At 39.4% G+C, this 18,283-nt stretch overlaps 2 long non-coding RNA genes across 2 annotated transcripts in view; one reads left to right on the top strand and one right to left on the bottom strand.

Annotated features, from left to right (window-relative positions):
• LOC138847134 (uncharacterized) overlaps nt 1-18,132 on the top strand; it is a 40,495-nt gene extending 22,363 nt beyond the window's left edge. Inside the window, exons 2-3 of the long non-coding RNA XR_011384757.1 lie at nt 2,161-2,268; nt 3,010-18,132. This is a non-coding gene — a long non-coding RNA (uncharacterized lncRNA). The remainder of the gene's footprint in view (nt 1-2,160; nt 2,269-3,009) is intronic.
• Nucleotides 1-18,283, bottom strand: part of LOC127492006 (uncharacterized) — a 195,088-nt gene that overhangs the window by 121,190 nt on the left and 55,615 nt on the right. Inside the window, exon 2 of the long non-coding RNA XR_011384768.1 lies at nt 10,318-10,404. This is a non-coding gene — a long non-coding RNA (uncharacterized lncRNA). The remainder of the gene's footprint in view (nt 1-10,317; nt 10,405-18,283) is intronic.

Raw genomic sequence — 18,283 nt, 5'->3', positions numbered from 1 at the left:
TTTTTTGTTTTTTTTTTTTTGACAGGCAGAGTGGACAGTGAGAGAGAGAGACAGAGAGAAAGGTCTTCCTTTGCCGTTGGTTCACCCTCCAATGGCCGCCGCGGCCGGCGCGCTGCGGCCGGCGCACCGCGCTGATCCGATGGCAGGAGCCAGGAGCCAGGTGCTTTTCCTGGTCTCCCATGGGGTGCAGGACCCAAGCACCTGGGCCATCCTCCACTGCACTCCCTGGCCACAGCAGAGGGCTGGCCTGGAAGAGGGGCAACCGGGACAGAATCCGGCGCCCCGACCGGGACTAGAACCCGGTGTGCCGGCGCCGCTAGGCGGAGGATTAGCCTAGTGAGCCGCGGTGCCGGCCCATACACAATTATTCTTAAGTGCTGAAACTTTACTGAAAAGTGATCATTGTTCAATATAAGAGTGGGAATAAGAGAGGGAAGAGATGTGCAATTCAGGACATGTTTAAGCTGACTTACCTCAAACGGTAGAGTTAGAAACATACAAGGTGATTCCAATTCAATCCCATCGAGGTGGCATGTACCAATTCCATCTCACTAGTCCCAGTGATCAATTTCTGTTCACATTTGATCATAATGATAGGACTAAGAGCCAAAGGGAGCACATAAACAAGACTAGTGTCTGCAAATATAACCGATAGAATAAAAAGGGAGAGAACGATCCAACATGGGAAGTGAGATACACAGGAGACCCATAGAATGGCAGATGTCCTAAACAGCACTCTGGCCTCAGAATCAGCCCTTAAGGCATGCAGATCTGGCTGAAATGCCCACGAGAGTATTTTAGGCATGGAAAGCCACGACACTCTGGGGAAAAAAAAAAAAAAAAAACCTAAATGAAAGATCTCCGCGAGTGAGATCCCAGTGGAAAGAATGGGTCATCAAAGAAGGAGGTACCTTTCTCTGAAAGGAGGAGAGAACTTCCACTTTGACCATGGCCTTGTCTAAATATGATCAGAGTCAGTGAACTCAGGGGGCTTCCATAGCCTTGGCAGCTCATGACAAGAGCCTAGGGTGATTACTGATGCCATAAACAAGAGTGTCAATTTGTTACGTCAACAACAGGAGTCACTGTGCACTTACTCCTCATGTAGGATCTTTGTCCTTAGTGTGCTGTACATTGAGATTTAATGCTATAACTAGTACTCAAACAGCATTTTTCACTTTATGTTTCTGTGTGGGAGCAAACTGTTGAAATCTTTACTTAATGTATGCTAAACTGATCTTCTGTATACAAAGAGAATCGAAAATGAATCTTGATGTGAATGGAAGGGGAGAGGGAGTGGGAAAGGGGAGGTTGCCGGTTGGAGGGACGTATGGGGGGAAGCCATTGTAATCCATAAGCTGTACTTTGGAAATTTATATTCATTATATAAAAGTTAAAAAAAAATTTGAACAGCGCCTTAAGAGCACCGCTATGCAGCGGTGTGACCCCACTATGCCCTTAAGTATTTTGGTGTTCATACAAAGTCATTATCCCTATGCTTTACTCTGGCAAGAAGGACCGTTGTTGTTTATATACCCACATAACCATATGCCCAGATCTATTACCTCCTATGTGGAGGCTGTGGGAAATTTAGTTTTACAAGCCATCCACCGAGTTGTAGAAATTGCAGGGAGAAGACCACAGTCCTGCATTCTTCTGTTAGAGTCTGTAGTCATTCAGGAGTGGGCTAAGGAAACTTGGCAATGGTCCCACATCACCATCACCCTTGACATAAGTGCAGATAACCATTATCCCAATCATCCCTTTATTAGATTTTGCGACACGGTACCCTTACACTATTTTAAAAGAGTTTATTCTAATCCCATTCCCAAAGCACCCATAGCTTATACTGATAAGCAAAAGGAGGTACCAGGGCGGCTATTTTACAAGGTCAGGTGCATCATGCAGTTACTGCGTCTCCCTCACCTCAACATGCAGAGCTAGCTGTAGTGGCTAAGTTATTAAATATGGTTGAGGGTCCTCTTAATATCGTTTCTGATAGCTTATATGTTGTTAATGCTGTTAAGAGGCTAGGCTCCCCTTCGTTAATATCCAAATGTTCTACAGTGTTTCCTTATTTTGAGCTTATTCAGCACGCTTTATTTAGGAGATCGGATCCCATTTTTATCACCCATATTAGAGCACATACCTCCCTGCCAGGTCCTCTCACCGCGGGAGACGCCCTTGCCAATCAACATTCCCGCTTCCTTTCAGCTTGCACTGCCATGGAACAGGCAACGGAATACCACAAACTTTGGCACGTTAATAGTAAGACCTTAAGTATGAGATTTAATATCACTATTCGTAAAGCTAATTCTATTGTCCAAAATTGTGAAAAATGTGTTATTCATCAGCCTGTTACTATGCCCACTGGAGCTAATCCCCGGGGCCTTTATCCATGTCACACTTGGCAAATGGATGTAACGCATATCCCTGCCTTTGGCAAGCTATCCTGTGTCCATGTTACGGTGGATACTTACTCAGGAGTAGTTATGGCTACCGCCGCCGCCAGAGTCCACCTCCCATGTAATGCAACACATGTTACAATGTTTTGCTTTTTGGGGAATTCCTATTATAATAAAAACTGATAATGGACCTGCTTATACTTCTAAGGCTTTTGCTGAGTTTTTAGCAACTTTTCATATCTCTCATTTAACCGGCATCCCATATAACCCTACTGGACAAGCCATTGTGGAACGCACTAATCTGTATCTGAAAATTTTGTATTAAAACAAAAAGGGGGAATAGGGGCACTATCCCGTTCCCCTAAAGACATTCTCAACCTCACCTTACCATAAATTTTTTAAATAAAAAAGCTGATGGTTTCTCCCCGGCAGAACGTCATGTAATCTCGGAACAGACCCCCAATAGTAATAAACCCCATGAACCGACAGAAGCTCAGCCACCCATAGAAAAATGACTATGTGGAAAGACCCACAAGATAACAAATGGAAAGGCCCATACCCATTAATAAGAAGGGTACGAGGCGCTGTTTGTTTTCTCCCACAGGAAGAAAAAAATCCAATCTGGACCCCAGAAAGACGGACAAGAACAATAGAATGGCAAGATGATCGTGATCCTACTCCTACTAGTAACGACGCCACTGTCACCGACGATGGCCAAGCCGGATGAGTATTGGGGTCTCTTGAGAGCCCTACCTCTCCCTCTACCTGTTTCTAATTCTTCTAACCTTCTGCCAGTTGTGTATTTGCATAACTCTACCATAGATGAAAGATTCGGAGTGCCTTACAACAGTCTTGTCAATTCTTCCCATCAGGGTCAGGTTAACTTATCCATCCACCTTTTGGGAGCACTATGCTTCCACACGCCTAAGTTTGGCACAGATCTTTGTGGTTATAATCATACCAGCTTTCCTACGCCATGTATTAATTTGGCCACTTATTCCATGGGAGATGTTATCAACTGGAATAAGTCAGGTAGTTCTTACATAGCCAATATTACAGGGGAACTTATAGCCTTTCGATCTGAGTCGCTACCTCTCAGGTGCCAGGACAGGAGTTATTTCCTCATGTGTTAAAGGAAAATTAAATGAAGCGGAAACACTGGTGGCTGTGCGGATTCCTATTTGGGTTCCTGTACCAGTTGCGGCGTCTGAGAAGGACTTCTCTCTGGCTGTTCGACACAGGAGAGACTTTGGAGTCACCGCAGTTGTCGTTGCAGTAATTGCGGTGTTATCAGCTGGTGCAGCCGCTATTGGCATGGCCGTGAGCCAAACCTCCACACTGTCCACACTTGATAGCATCACAAGATCTACCGCCCAGGCACTTGATGATATACTGCTATTCAGCTGTTAACTCAACGAACGGATTTATTGCAAGATCAGACCTGGTTGGCATACCCTGTGTTATTCGATCTACTGCAGTTTGTGTTACCGCCTACCCCTACAACCACTTTTCATTTGCCGCTAATCAGTCCCATCTTTTGGGTAGCATGTTAAATGGTAGTTGGAATAAAACAATGGGCCGCTATTATAGGGTTGGCTCTTGTGCTTATAACAGGATCAATTATTGCTCGGATCTTGCAAGGGCTGTTCAGGCATCAGCGTAATACGCAAATGGTGGTTAAACAAGCCATGCTAACATTCAATAACCAGTACCCCATGCAAAATGGACAGATTCAGGTGTGGCTGAATCTGCTGGACTGGTAGTCAAAGACGGGTAAATTCTGAGAGGTCTTCAAGGCAACCAAACAGGGCATGAACGCTTCCTCCACACCTCATGTTTATGTGCCAATGACGGGTAAGCCCAATAGATGCTCTTGGTCACCTAAGACAGGCACGGTACCACTCCATTTTGCAAAGAAATAAGGGGGAGATGTTGGGGAATGGGACAGCCTGGCCAGCTGTGCCCCTCCCAACATGTACAAGCACGAGAAATTTAGTGCTGGGCTTTTTCCACCCTGTCCATTGCTAACCGCAGGATTCTGTTTTGACTTTAAGCATCCTGTTATTGCATGTTTCCCACATTTACTAAGTTTTGTTTCTTGCTGATTTGGTAACATGTTTTCCGCATATCATATATAAACAGGTGGACGGTGGGAGGGAGATATATAAGAGGGCTGGAGGAGGCGAAGACGGTGGGCGTACACGAGATGTAACCCGAGTCTGCTGAAAAATAAAGTGGAAGCTGAAAAGCTGATAAACGCGTCTGGTGTCTCCGAGGTCTCGCTGGCATTAACCTATCCAGAAGGTGCACGCCCACACTCTGCCATTTGGGGCAATGGGACTCGTTGGGCTTTTAATATTCCCTGGCTTTTCCGCATCTCAACTTGTCCTGATAAAATTTTTTTCCTGAACATTTGTTTTTTTCACAACTCATGAACAATATTTTCCAAAATTATTTAAAATTAAAATATAATTTACACATAAAGGTGTTTTTGCTTTGGGATTAATCACATTTCTTTTTTTTTTTTTTGGTATTGGTGTTATGGTATTTAGGAAATAAAAATGAAAAAATAAATAAAAAACCATTTTAAAATTGTAATGAAGAAGACAATTACATGTAACTTAACAGGATGCTAGCCAATCACTTAAAAAATATACTCTTTTCCACAAAATAGCATACTGGCAAAATCAACAAACCAATTCTAATTTTTGTATGAGAGGTGAATGACCAAACTAGCTTAAAACAGTGAGGGAGAGGAAAAACATTAGAGGGTTACTGCTATACAACACAAGGCAATATGGGATTGGATTAGTGAAAGAACAGACAAATAGATCAGTGGGACAAAACAAAAAGCCCAGAGTGAGATCCATATAACATATAGTCAATGAATCTTTGATAATAAAACAAAGACAATACAACAGATCAACAACAGTCTTTTCAACAATCTTGATTGGACAAATACACAACCATATGAGAAAAGAAGAATCTAGACAGAGATGATATACTCTTCACAAAAATTAACTTAAAAGAGATCACAGACTTAAACATAGAAAAAAAAAACTGTAAAATTCCTTAAAGTTAATATTGAAGAAAATTTAGATGACATTGCATTTGTGATTACTTCTTACATATATCAGTAAAGGTACAACCCATGAAAGGAAGAGCTGATGAAATATACTTCTTTAAAATTAAAAAAAACTGAAGCTGGTGCTATGGTGTAGTGGATTAAAGCCGCTTTCTACAGTGCCTGCACCCCATAAGGGCTCCTGTTTGAGGCCCGGTTGCTCCACTTCTGATCCAGCTCCCTGATAATGCACCTGGGAAAGCAATGGAAAATGATCCAAGTGTTTGGGTCCCTGCAGCCACATGGGAGACCTGGATGAAGACCCTGGTTCCTGACTTTGGATCAACCCAGCTCCAACCACTGCAGTTCACTGGAAGTGAACCAGCAGATGGAAATAAATCTTTTTAAAAAATTAAAATGTTCTGTAAAAGACAGTATCTAAAGAATGACAAGTCAAAATCTAGAAATAATTTCCAAAGATATATCTATTAAAGAATTGGTATCCAAAACATACAAATAATTCTTTTTTAAAAGATTTATTTATTTATTTGAAAGACAGAGTTACAGAGAAGGAGGAGCAGAGGCAGAGAGAGAGATATTCCATCTGCTGGTTCACTCCCCAAATGGCTGCAATGGCTGGAGCTGGGCCAGGCCAAAGCCAGGAGCCAGGAGCTTCGTGTGGGTCTTTCATATAGGTGCAGGGGCTCAAGGACTTGGCCCATACTCTGCTGGTTTCCCAGGCACATTTACAGGAGCGGCATAGGAAGTGGAGCTGCCAGGACTCAATCCGGCTCCCATATGGGATGCCGGTGCTGCAGGCTGTGGGTGGCTTTACCTGCTATGCCATAGCACCAGCCCCACAAATAATTCTTAATAGTCATCAATAAGAAACAAAATCCCAATTCAAAAACAGATCAAATATTATAATAGACATCTCAGGGAAGAAGATACACAGATGGCAAATAAGCAAATGAAAAGCTTACCCACTTAATTAGTTATTAGAGAAATACAAATTAAAACAAAATAAGATAATATCATACATCTATTAAAATGGCCAAAATCTAAACCAGTAAATGTTGCTGAGCATGTAGAGCAACAGGAACTCTCGTCTGTTGCTGGTGGAAATGAAAAATGGTACAGCTACTTTGGAAGATAATTTGGAACTTGCCAACAGAACAACAGATTATTAGCAGTTTGACCAATCCACCATGCTCTTTTGTATCTACCCAAAGCCGTTGAAAACATATTTCTACATAAAAACCTGCACCTGGATGGTAAAGTATCTTTATTTACAGTTACCAAAATGTGTAAGAGCCTACGATATCAGTCAATAGTGAATGGATAAAGTGTAGACATTTGAATATTATTCAGCACTAAAAAGACTTGAGTTCTCTACCCATAAAGACATGGAGAAAGCTTAAATGCATATTACTAAATAAAGGAAGAAAATCTGTGATAATTTCAAATATATGACATTCTGCAAAAGGTAAAATTATGGAGACAATAAAAAGGTCAGTGGTTTCTGTCTGTTAAAGGAAAGAAAGAAATTGAATAGGTGGATAATGGGATTTTTAGTGCAATTAAATTATTCCATATTTATTATAGTTGTGAATATCTGTCATTAAAAGTCTGTCAAAACTCACAGCAAGTACAGCACTAACAGTGAAGCCCCATGCACAATATGGGCATTGGGCAATATGAGGTACTAATGTAAGTTCATTATTTGTAACAAATATGCCCCTCTGGAAAGAGGAATATTGATAACAGAGGAGGTTATGTAAGTGTAGAAACAGAGATTATATGTGAAATCTCTGTGCCTTTCCCCATAGTACTAATCTAAAACTGCTGTGAAGTGGAATCTATTAAGTAAAAATATTCTTGATTTCAATAATTTTGTTTGAAGGAGTTGCTACTATTTATATTAGAAAGAATGTATGCTTCATTTAGACCTATTTGGATTCAAAATCTTTTTCAATTTCTCACTAACTTAGTGAACTTGAACAAATTGTGTAGTTTCTCTAAACTCATTTGGATAAACTGTGAAGAATCATACCCACCTCATGATATGGAAACTGCCTTGGATGTTATGCTTTTTAAAATAAATAGTAACACCTCCACTAGCATATTTAAGTTGCTTTTGTCTTTGAAATCTGTCATTGGAAAATAACTCTTACATCATTAACAACATTTCCCCAAATGATGGAATTCTGTTTTATTCTTTTTTATCTAAAAATATAAAATGTTTTCAGCATTGCAAGGGAAAAAAATTGTGCAAGAGGATTTCTATTTGAAAGGTGGAGCTCATCCATAGAAACCACTTTAGAGGCAGAACATTCATACCATAAGAAAGAAAATGCCATTCAACTCAAACAAATGTAACTCTTCTTTAAAGGAAATTAATCATTTCATCTCAAAAAGATTCACAATAAAAAACATAAAACAACAATTCTCATTTGTTCCAAGTCCCTAACCTGCTTACTACGTTTCCATTTTCCCTTGGAAACGTTCTGAAGTATTCCAAGGATTTGTTTAGTATTTAGCATTACATTTAAGATTACTTTACAAATAAATTTTAAAAATGAACAAATTTCTAAGCTTGCCAAAATTGTTAAATATGATTTACTATTGATAAATGGAGCATGAGGACATTCATAATAGCTTAATTCTGGACAGTGTTGAAAGATTTTGGCAATTTTTTCATCCTTAAGGTACATTTTAGTAACTTGTTTTTTTACATAGATGTAAAAAATACATTTCTACCTAATGTGCATAAGTTATAAGAATAACAGTACCAATTTATTAAAATGTATGGACCCATTTGTCCATCGCCTAGTTAAAAACATATTGCTAAAACCTTAAAAACCCTACCATATTCTCCTCCAATCCCAACTCCCTTCTTGATCCGCATAGGTAATAATTATCCTGTGTTCTAACACCACAAAAACCATTTTGTCTGTATTAAAACTTTATATAAATAGAATCACATATGTTCCATAATGATTACTTTATCTTGCTCAGTTTTACGTTTTTACATACATTCATTTTAGTGAGTGAATCTTTAGTTTCTTCATTATTAAAACAAAGCACCTGCAACTGCAGATAATTTTATGGAAGCCCACAAAAAATACCTTAACATTAAAGAATGAATTTACTGTAGCTCTGTTGTACAGTGCAGCAACCAACAACCAAAAATATTACTGACCAGACAAATGAACTGAATTGGGAACACAGCAAGGCCAATCACCCCTGCATTCCTGAAAATGATTATGGCAATACACTTTTCCTCAGATGCAATAATTATTTTGAATTTAAATATTGTACAGGAAAGTACAGATCACGCAAAAGACTCCCAATTAGCTACTGCTCCATAGGATCCACGTAAGGCTTTGAGAATGCCCATTTATATCTAATCCAATTATGTAATTAAACCTCACAAATAAGAATATAACCTAGGATTATTCAAGACTATCCGGAGTTATTAGGTCCCATCTTTTATTTACACTCAGTCATTGTGGGACCCATACTGAAGATCACGATGTCATTAGTATAAACTTAAAATGCCATTGCTTGCAAAGGACCTTTGAAAAAATTCAGTAATGCTCACATATTTGCTTCAGTTGAGCTACTAGTCCATGGTCTACATAGAAAGGGAAGTGTGCTGTCTCTCCCAGACACTGCCTCACACAACATTAGGATTGCAATTTATCAACTTAGTATATTCAGTGCTGCAGTCCACATCCAACAGCCACATCTACTTCTTTAAGAACTCTATAAATTTAAATCCATTAAATGTGGCTACCCAGCAACCCAGTTCTCATGGTAATCATTGGCTCCACTGATCTGATGCAGCTACTACTGTGTTGGTCCTTGCTTTGCCCTTCAACTTCATCTCCTTTCAACAAATCAAAGCTGAAATCTATTGATTATGTTGTCACCCATGTGGGTGTTTATCACCAATAATAATTCCCCTATGCCTTCAGACATTTGACAAGCAGGTTCCACAATTCTTTTAGAACATTCTGATTTCTATGACCCTCCTTAAACAATGGTCTTACCTCAACTTTTCTGCAAAACAGGGCTGCAGATAAAGGTTATGTACTCATCCACCATAGCTAGTGAGACAATGGGTTTCTGAGGTCATGATTCCAAAGAAAACATGTACATCACCAGAGTGACCTTATGGACCTACCACAGTTTGAAACTGTGCATTATCACTAAAAAATAACTTATTGTTCAGCTATCTTTCCCTCCAATCTCTTATTGGCCAAAGCTTATTAGTCCATGAGAATAAAATGTACTGTTCAGATAGCACGTGTTCTAAATGTCATCTTTTCAATCACTGGGAAAGCCAGAGCTTCCATTACTAGACACATGAAACAGTGAAAAGCCAAATCAAACAGATTTTTTACTAAAGAAAAAAGCAATCAATCATATATAAGGATCCTTAATCAAATGAACAGATTATCTCTTATCAAAAATCAGGGACACCAGAGGCAGAGAGATACAATATTCAGAATTCAAATATATATATTTGAACATGTATATACATATATATTTGAATATATATAAATACATATAGTTAAGTTGACAACTGTGATATTGCTGTAAATGCCAAAGTTACAAAGGAGAAAAGCATCAAGTTACCACGCTTACCACCCAGCTTAAGAATCTTGAAAGGGAAGAGCAATTCAATTGTAGGCAAGAAGAAAGAAGAAGAAATAAAACAACGGACAAAATAAATGAAATAAACAGAAAAGCCAATGAAACTATTGTTGGTTCTTTGAAAAGATCAATATAACTGGTAACCTTTTTCTGGAATGACCAAATAAAACTGAAAATTGAACTTACTCAAATGCGAATGGAAAAGTGAGGGCCATAACAGAACTTCACAGTTTTCCTCTCTTCACTCTTAGAAATGTTCGCTTTCTTCAAGATCTATAAAGGATTTTAAGAGAGTAATATGAACAATTGCATTATGTAAATTGGACAACATTTATTACATAGACAATTCTCTAAAAAGACACAAGCTATTGAAATGACTAAATAATAAATAAAAATATTTTCCTATAACAAGTTTTTTTTTTAGTTTTCTGTGACTGTCAAACAATAAGCAAGAAGCCACAAATTAAGTGACATGAAACAGCAGAATCTCTCTTCTAGTTCTGGTAGAAGTTCAAATCAGGCAGTTAGCAAGGATGGACATCCTCTAAAGGCCCTAATGTAGATACTGTCCTTGCTTGTTCCACCTTTGGGTGGTCCAAGCACTTTTTTTGGCTGCATCCTGCAAATCTTATTATCTGTCTTTATATTGTTTCACTTTTCTCTCTCTGTTGTGGGTCTTTTAAAAGGAGCATTAAAATGGCTAAAATCATAACAATACAATAACTAATGTTGGTGATGATATGGAGGAATTATAAGTTTCATGTATTTCTGGTTGGAATATAAAATGAAATGGCTCCTTCAGAAAATTTATGCTAATGATACTGAAAGAACAGAAACTTAATGCAATTACTGTTTTTGGACTAGAGCCTTTGGGAAAAGATTAGATCAGATTAGGTCATTAGGGAGGAACTCTCGTGATTGAATCACGGTGACTATAAGCAACAGAGAGACAGAGGGACCATACACATCTGTACACACACAGTCCCTGTGTTGCCCTATGATGCCCTGTGCTGCCTCAAGACTCTAGCAGCAAGAAGGTTATCCTCAGATATGTTCCCTGGTAATAAAATGCTATATTTAGCTTAAATTTTCTCATTGTTTCTCAGTATGAGTTTGCATTTCCAGCAGCAGAAACCAACCTATTTCTTTTGTAACATTGTGCTATTTTTATTTGCTATCTGTAATGTATCCTACATACTTGAATGCTTTACCTTCCTGTAGTTTGCAGTTCTCCATCAGGCAATATATATATTTATGTAGGTTACATGTATTAAATAAGTTGTTGAAATATTAATTTCACTGATACAGTAGAACACATCTCATAAGCAATGTTTATTCATGATTATTTTCAAATTTAGACAAATGTGAGACCAAAACAATGACTAAAAGCAAAACCAACAAAACAAAATGTATTTTTTTACTATAGAGTAAATCAAATGATTTTACCTAGAAAATTAGTTGGCATGAGGACATGTTAGGTTACAAATATTTTAAAATGATAATGTTGACAGTATGATTACCAATGCTATCCTTTTATTTCTATAAACCAATGATAAGAAATTCTAGTTTCCTTTACATATAGGAAGACTACACGGAATGTGATAGTTTGGAAGACAGAGAAGACAAAATAAAGATGCCCTCTACTCTCTTCCTTGTACCCAAAGAAGAACCAAAGTCACTGGTGGATAACTGCATTTTGAGGCAAGTATCTGAGGCAGATGACCAAAATTCTGCAAGAGACAGACTGAAAATGCCTGGGCTTGGATGGCAACATGGAAAGAGGAGCAAAGTATATCAGGCAAAACTCCAGCTCCCTAGCTGAGGAGACATCTCAGTGCAGGGGAAAGGAGAATAGGAAAGTCTCAACAGACCCAATCATGATGAATAGCAGTGTACGTAGCCATGTGACAGCTTCAATGTTGTCACAGCCTTGCAGATTCATCCTGGTTGTGGAAGCTGCCTGGAGTCCACATAATAGCTTTTTTTCAAATAACGAACACACACTAACTCACCACAAACCCCAGAACCCAAGTTCTATATCTTCACACCACCTTGAGATACTGTCTGCATTTATATTGCAGTATGGGCCAGAGGTCTCTGCATGACCCCATACTTGGGCCTGGACAGACACTCCATCAAATTAGCATAGGGAACTGCAATCCCACAATTTCAATTTGATCCAGTAGAATTTGTCTTCGGAGGAATGCTATCCTCAGGTCCTGGGACTCCAAGGCTCTTGTCTCCTGAGACCAAAGATCTGCCTCTTCATCTCAATACTGCTATTTCTTACGGATGGCTACCCACTGGATGGGGGTGATGCTGAGATTTATAGTAGTGTCACAATACTTCGCACCACCCCCTTCCCAATCCACCTCCCTGCCAAGAGTCAGCTACAACTGGACTCAGGGACCACTGAGATTTCATGTATGTGCACTCTAGGCAGCCACCTCTACCTATCTGATCAGCTTGATTTCAGCCAATACTGCTGGGAACTGACAGCAGGTGTTACATTCTCCCGCACCTGTCGTCTGTCAACTCACCACTTTTCAGCTGACTCTGCCAGGGACTGAAAACAGATGCTGAGAGAAAGTGTTAAAATCTCCCGCACCTCTTCACCTTCGACAAGCCTTGCCTGATGCTCGTGGGGACTGAGAGTGGGTGTGTAGAGTGAGTGCTACACACCAGCCTGATTCCTTCCTGTTCAGCTGATCGTTGGCCTGTGCTGTTCCTGGACCTGAAGAGGGGAACTATGCTCAACTTACAACCCTTTACATTTCCTGGCCAATCACTCCCGTACTCACACAGCTCTTGGAAATGAAGGTCAGTACTATGAGAAAGTGTGAGAGAAAAGTGATAAGTCCCTATTCAGAAAATTTTCATTATAATAACAGCAGGTTTCTTATCAGAATCCTTACAGACCAGTAGGAAATGGAGTGATATATTCCAAGTTATAGCTACACTAACTCAGCTGCTGTGGGATATGAAAACAACAAAGGAAGGACTGCCTTTCCAGGCATCTGACTGACAAATTTTCAGCAAAATAATGAAAACAACAACAATGGAGACTCCATGGGACAAAAGGAGAGAAAACAGACACTGCTGCAGCCACATGGCGTAGCCAGCTGCCGGCTGTGAGCCGCCATCTTGCCAGGTTAAGGTAGGAAGAAATTGCTGCATGTCCCGCTGCTCCCAGTTTTAGCTGAGAAGGAATTTCAGTCACCCATTGACTTTTACCTCTGCCTGGGGAGCTGACTGCAGTCTAAACAACTGCTGGGCTTGGAGCAGGGTAGAATGGTTGCTTTCCTTTCCTCCCCTCCCTGACCCGCACAGAGCACCACACTCGGCAGTGAAAAGCCAGGCAATGTCCTGATTCTCCTACCAGCATTGTAGTCAGAATCAGGGCATTGTGCGGGGCAAAGGACAGATCCCCTGCATCCTTCAACTTTGGGAGTTTCTGGGCTTTAGCTACAGAGCTATGCTCACACACTCAACATGAGCTAGGTGATTCTCCTATGCTGCTGGAGGCTAACACAAGAAGCAGCTCATAAAAAAATCCACTCCCACCCTTGTTGATCTGGGTAGTGAACCCAATATACCCTGCAACACCATGACCACAGCAATTCGTTTTAAATTACTAGGTGCCACTGAAATCTACTTGGTGACATAGGGAAGAAGTCACCCTGTAGGACTGCAACAGGGTCCATTTCACATCCTATATTCCTAGGGCTAGGGCTGTTTGTATTGTAAACCATCGCACCAGTTGGAATCTCCTAGTAGGACATGAGGAAGGCTGCATTTGTATCACCCAGTCCTAGAGCCACAGAAGTTGGTGCCTCAAGCCCTGGAATCACTGAGACTCCCAGTAGGACAAGGGGGCAGCCACCCTTGTCTCCCTCAGCACCAAGAACAAGACCCCGGCTATCACATTCACCAGGGAGACTCACATAGAACTCTCTGTGGGCCAAAGATACACAACCAAGGAAACCTCTTAAAATCTCAAAGTCACACTTGTATACCTACAATCTGTAGCAAACTAGTCCACTGTGTCAGTTATAGACACAGCTGACATTTATTAAGACAAAACAAATCACCCAGAGACTACACTCTTCGGCTCACTTAGAGCCAAAGCCAAAGCAGCAAAACAAGTGATAGCCTGCATTCCAGCTAAACCATAAACTCTATTCCAATAAAACCTACTGCACAAAGATGGTGCAAGTACACCAGGTGGGCAATGCCAATATAGGGATACAGGAGGCATGAAGAAGCAAGATAGTATGATGCTTCCAAAAGAACACAGCCATCCTCCAGAATTAGATTCTGAACTGAAGGAAATCTAGGAAATGATAGACATAGAATTCAGAATAATGATTGTAAGGAAACTCAATAAGATGCAAGAAAATAAAGATAGATTAAAACATTGAGGAAATCAACAAGTGACATGAATGAAAATATTACTAAGGAGATAACTCATTAAAAAGCACCAAATAGAAATTTTGGAGATGAGATATTTAATCACTGAAATAAAAAAAAAAGAATAGACCAAGTGGAAGAAAGTTTCTGACCTCAAGAAAAAAATTTTGAAACGATTAAGTCAGACAAAAACAAAGAGAAAAGAATTGAAAAGAAAGAAGAAAGTCTAACTGAAATATAGGATACCATTAAATGACCAAATATTAGTATTACAGAAATTCTTAAAGGAGAAGAAAAGAAAAAGGCATTGAGAACCTGTTAAATGAAATAATAGTTGAAAATTTCCAAGGTCCTGAATGAGACCATCTAGGTAGTGAACCAGTGGATGGAAGACCTCTCTCTCTGCCTCTAGCTCTCTCTATAACTCTTAAAAAAAGAAGTAAACATGAAACACATGTAACCACCAAATTCACTGACAGAGAATCATTACCCACTAAACAAAATGACAGGTCTTAGTTCTTATCTAGCAATACCAACCTTGAATATAAATGGCTTAAATTCACCAACAAAAAGACTTACATTGGCTGAATGGATTAACAAACCATGACCCCACTATAGGCTGCCTAAAAGAAACTCACTTTATAAACACACAGACTGAAAGTGAAGAGTTGGAATAAGATATACTAGGGAAATGGAAACCAAAAGCAACCAGGTGTAAATATCCTGTTATGAGATGAAATATACTTTAAATCAAAACTTTAAAAAGAAATAAAGTGCACTATGTATTGATAAAAGGTTCTATTCAGTAAGAAGACATAACAATCATAAATATATATGCACCAAAGCAAGAAAATACCCAGATATATACAGCAAATACTATTGGACCTAAAGGAATATATAGACTCTAATGTAATAGTAGTGGGTGACTTCAAAACACCTCTCTCATCAATGGACAGGTCATCTAGACAGTAAATCAATAGAGATACATCAGAGTTGAAACATAACATTGAACAAATGGATCTAAAGACATATACAATACATTTCGTCCAGTGGCTACAGAATACACATTCTTCTCATCAGTACATGGAAAATTTTCTAGGGTAGACTACATATTAGGTTACAAGTGAAGTCTAAGCAAATTAAAAATGACTGAACTCATACCATGTATCTTCTCAAACCATAAGGGAATAAAACTAGAAAGCAAAGACAAGAGGAAGAATAGAACAATCATAAATACCTGTAAATTAAACAATATGCTACAATTAAACAATATGCTATGTGAGAGACAGAGAGACAGAGAGAAAGGTCTTCCTTTTCCGTTGGTTCACCCCCCAGTGGCCGCTGCAGCCGGCGCACCATGCTGATCCGAAGCCAGGAGCCAGGTGTTTCCTCCTGGTCTCCCATGCGGGTGCAGGGCCCAAGCACTTGGGCCATCCTCCACTGCAATCACAGGCCACAGCAGAGAGCTGGACTGGAAGAGGGGCAACCGGGACAGAATCCAGCGCCCTGACCGGGACTAGAACCCGGTGTGCTGGCACCGCAAGCATAGGATTAGCCTATTAAGCCGTGGTGTGGACAGATCTATATCCTTAATGAACATAGATGTAAAGATTCTCATCAAAATAATGGCAAATCAAATCCAAAACACATCTAAAATATCATGCACCATGATCAAGTGGAATTTATCCCAGCAATGCAAGGGTGATTCAATATTCACAAATCAATAAATGTCATAAATCACATCAATAAAATGAAAATCTAAAACCATATGGGGGGGGGGGGCTGGTGCAGTGGTGCAGTAGGTTAAGGCCCCAGCTTGCAGTGCCGACATCCCATATGGGCAGCAGTTTGAATCCCAGTTGCTCCTCTTCTGATCCAGCTCTGTGCTTTGGCCTGAGAAAGATGGTTTAACCCCTTGGGCCCCTGCGCGCACATGGGAGACCCGGAGGAGGTTCCTCACTTTGAATCAGCTCAGCTCTGGCCATTGCGGTCATTTGGCGAGTGAACCAGTGAAATGGTTCACTCTGACTTCTACCTCTCTGACTCTACCTCTCTCTGTAACTCTCTCTTTCAAATAAATAAAATAAATCTAAAAAAAAAATATGGTCTTCTCAATGGATGCAGTGAAAGCATTTGATAAGATTCATCACCCTTTCATGATGAAAACTCTACAGAAATTAGGTACAGAAGGATCATTCCTCAAAATTATAAAAGCTATATATAAAAAATCAACATCCAATATCATACTGAATGGGGAAAAGCTAAAAGGACGTCCCCTCAGATCTGGAACAAGACAAAGATGTCCAATTTTGCCACTCTTATTCAATATAATACTGAAAGTTTTAGTGAGAGCAATTAAGGAGGTGAAAGAAATAAAGGGCATCAAATTGGAAAGGACAAAGTCAAATTATTCATATACACAGACCACATGATATTGTACAAGAAAAAACAATGTGGAGATTTCTTCAAAAACTAGAAATAGACTTGCTTTATAATCCAGTAATCCCACAACTGCACCACCATGTTCACAGCAGCCACTGTGGAAAATCTCTACAGGAGATTTCTTAAATAACTGGAAATAGGCTTGCCATATGATCCAGCAGTCTCTCTACTGGGTATGTAGCCAAAAGACTTGAACACAACATATCAAAGTGTTATCTGTAACACCATGTTTATAGCAGCACTGTTCACAATAGCCAAAATTTAGAACTAATCAAGGTTTCCATCATTATATGAATAAAGAAAATGTGGTAGATATACAAAATGGAATACTAATCAGCTATACAAACGAATGAAATTCTACCATTTGCAGCAAAATGGATACAACTTAAGGACATCATATTGACTGAAATATGCCAGACCCAGAAAGACAAATACTGCATGTTCTCCCTTACATGTGGAACTAAAAAAAGAAGAAAAAAATAATAAATGTCTCTGTGTATCAGTGATGCTGAAAATATAGCTTGTAAATCTTTGTTTTATACCTTTGTGAAAACAATAGTTAAGAATGTCTACTACTATAATTTTAATGATCTGTGATTACTTTAAAATTTACTATATATGGGTGAAATGGTCATTTTTTATCCAATTATTGTTTATGGCCATTGTCTATATTTCCATTAAACTAAGGGCTTCTTGCTTTTTGTTAAATTTATTTTTTAAATATTTATTTATTGATTTGAAAGAGTTACAGAGACAGAAGGGGAAATAGTGAGAGAAAGAGAGATCTGCCTTCCATTGGTTCACTTTCCAAATGGCTGCAACTGCTGGGGCTGGACCAGGCTGAAGCCAGGAGTCAGGAGACTCTTTTGAATCTCCCACATGGGTGCAGGAGCCCAAGCATTTGGGCCATCTTCCACTGCTTTCCCAGGCACATTAGCAGGGAGCTGTAGCAGAAGTGGAGCAGCCAGGACTCAAATTGATATCCATATGGGATGCAGGCACTGCAGGTGTCATCTTAACCCTGTACACCACAATGCCAGACCAATTGTTAAACTTCTTATTAGGTGAAATATTAAGCCTTTTACTGTAATGTAAATTTTTAATATATTATCTCAAAAACTAAAAAACAAAGAAAAGGAAGGAGGGTGGGAGAGGGAGAGGGGGAGGGAGGAAGGAAGGGAATACCATTGTGTTCTTAGAATTTTTTCTACAAAGCACATAGAATCTGTTGAAACTAATTAAAATTAAAAAAAAAATCTGAAAGAAGACTATTTCATCCAGTGAAGCTATTTTCATAAAG

Source organism: Oryctolagus cuniculus, chromosome 1, assembly GCF_964237555.1.
Source record: "Oryctolagus cuniculus chromosome 1, mOryCun1.1, whole genome shotgun sequence".
Taxonomy (NCBI): Eukaryota; Metazoa; Chordata; class Mammalia; order Lagomorpha; family Leporidae; genus Oryctolagus; species Oryctolagus cuniculus.
The sequence above is the reverse complement of the archived record's forward strand: the minus strand, read 5'-3'. Positions and strand labels throughout refer to the sequence as shown.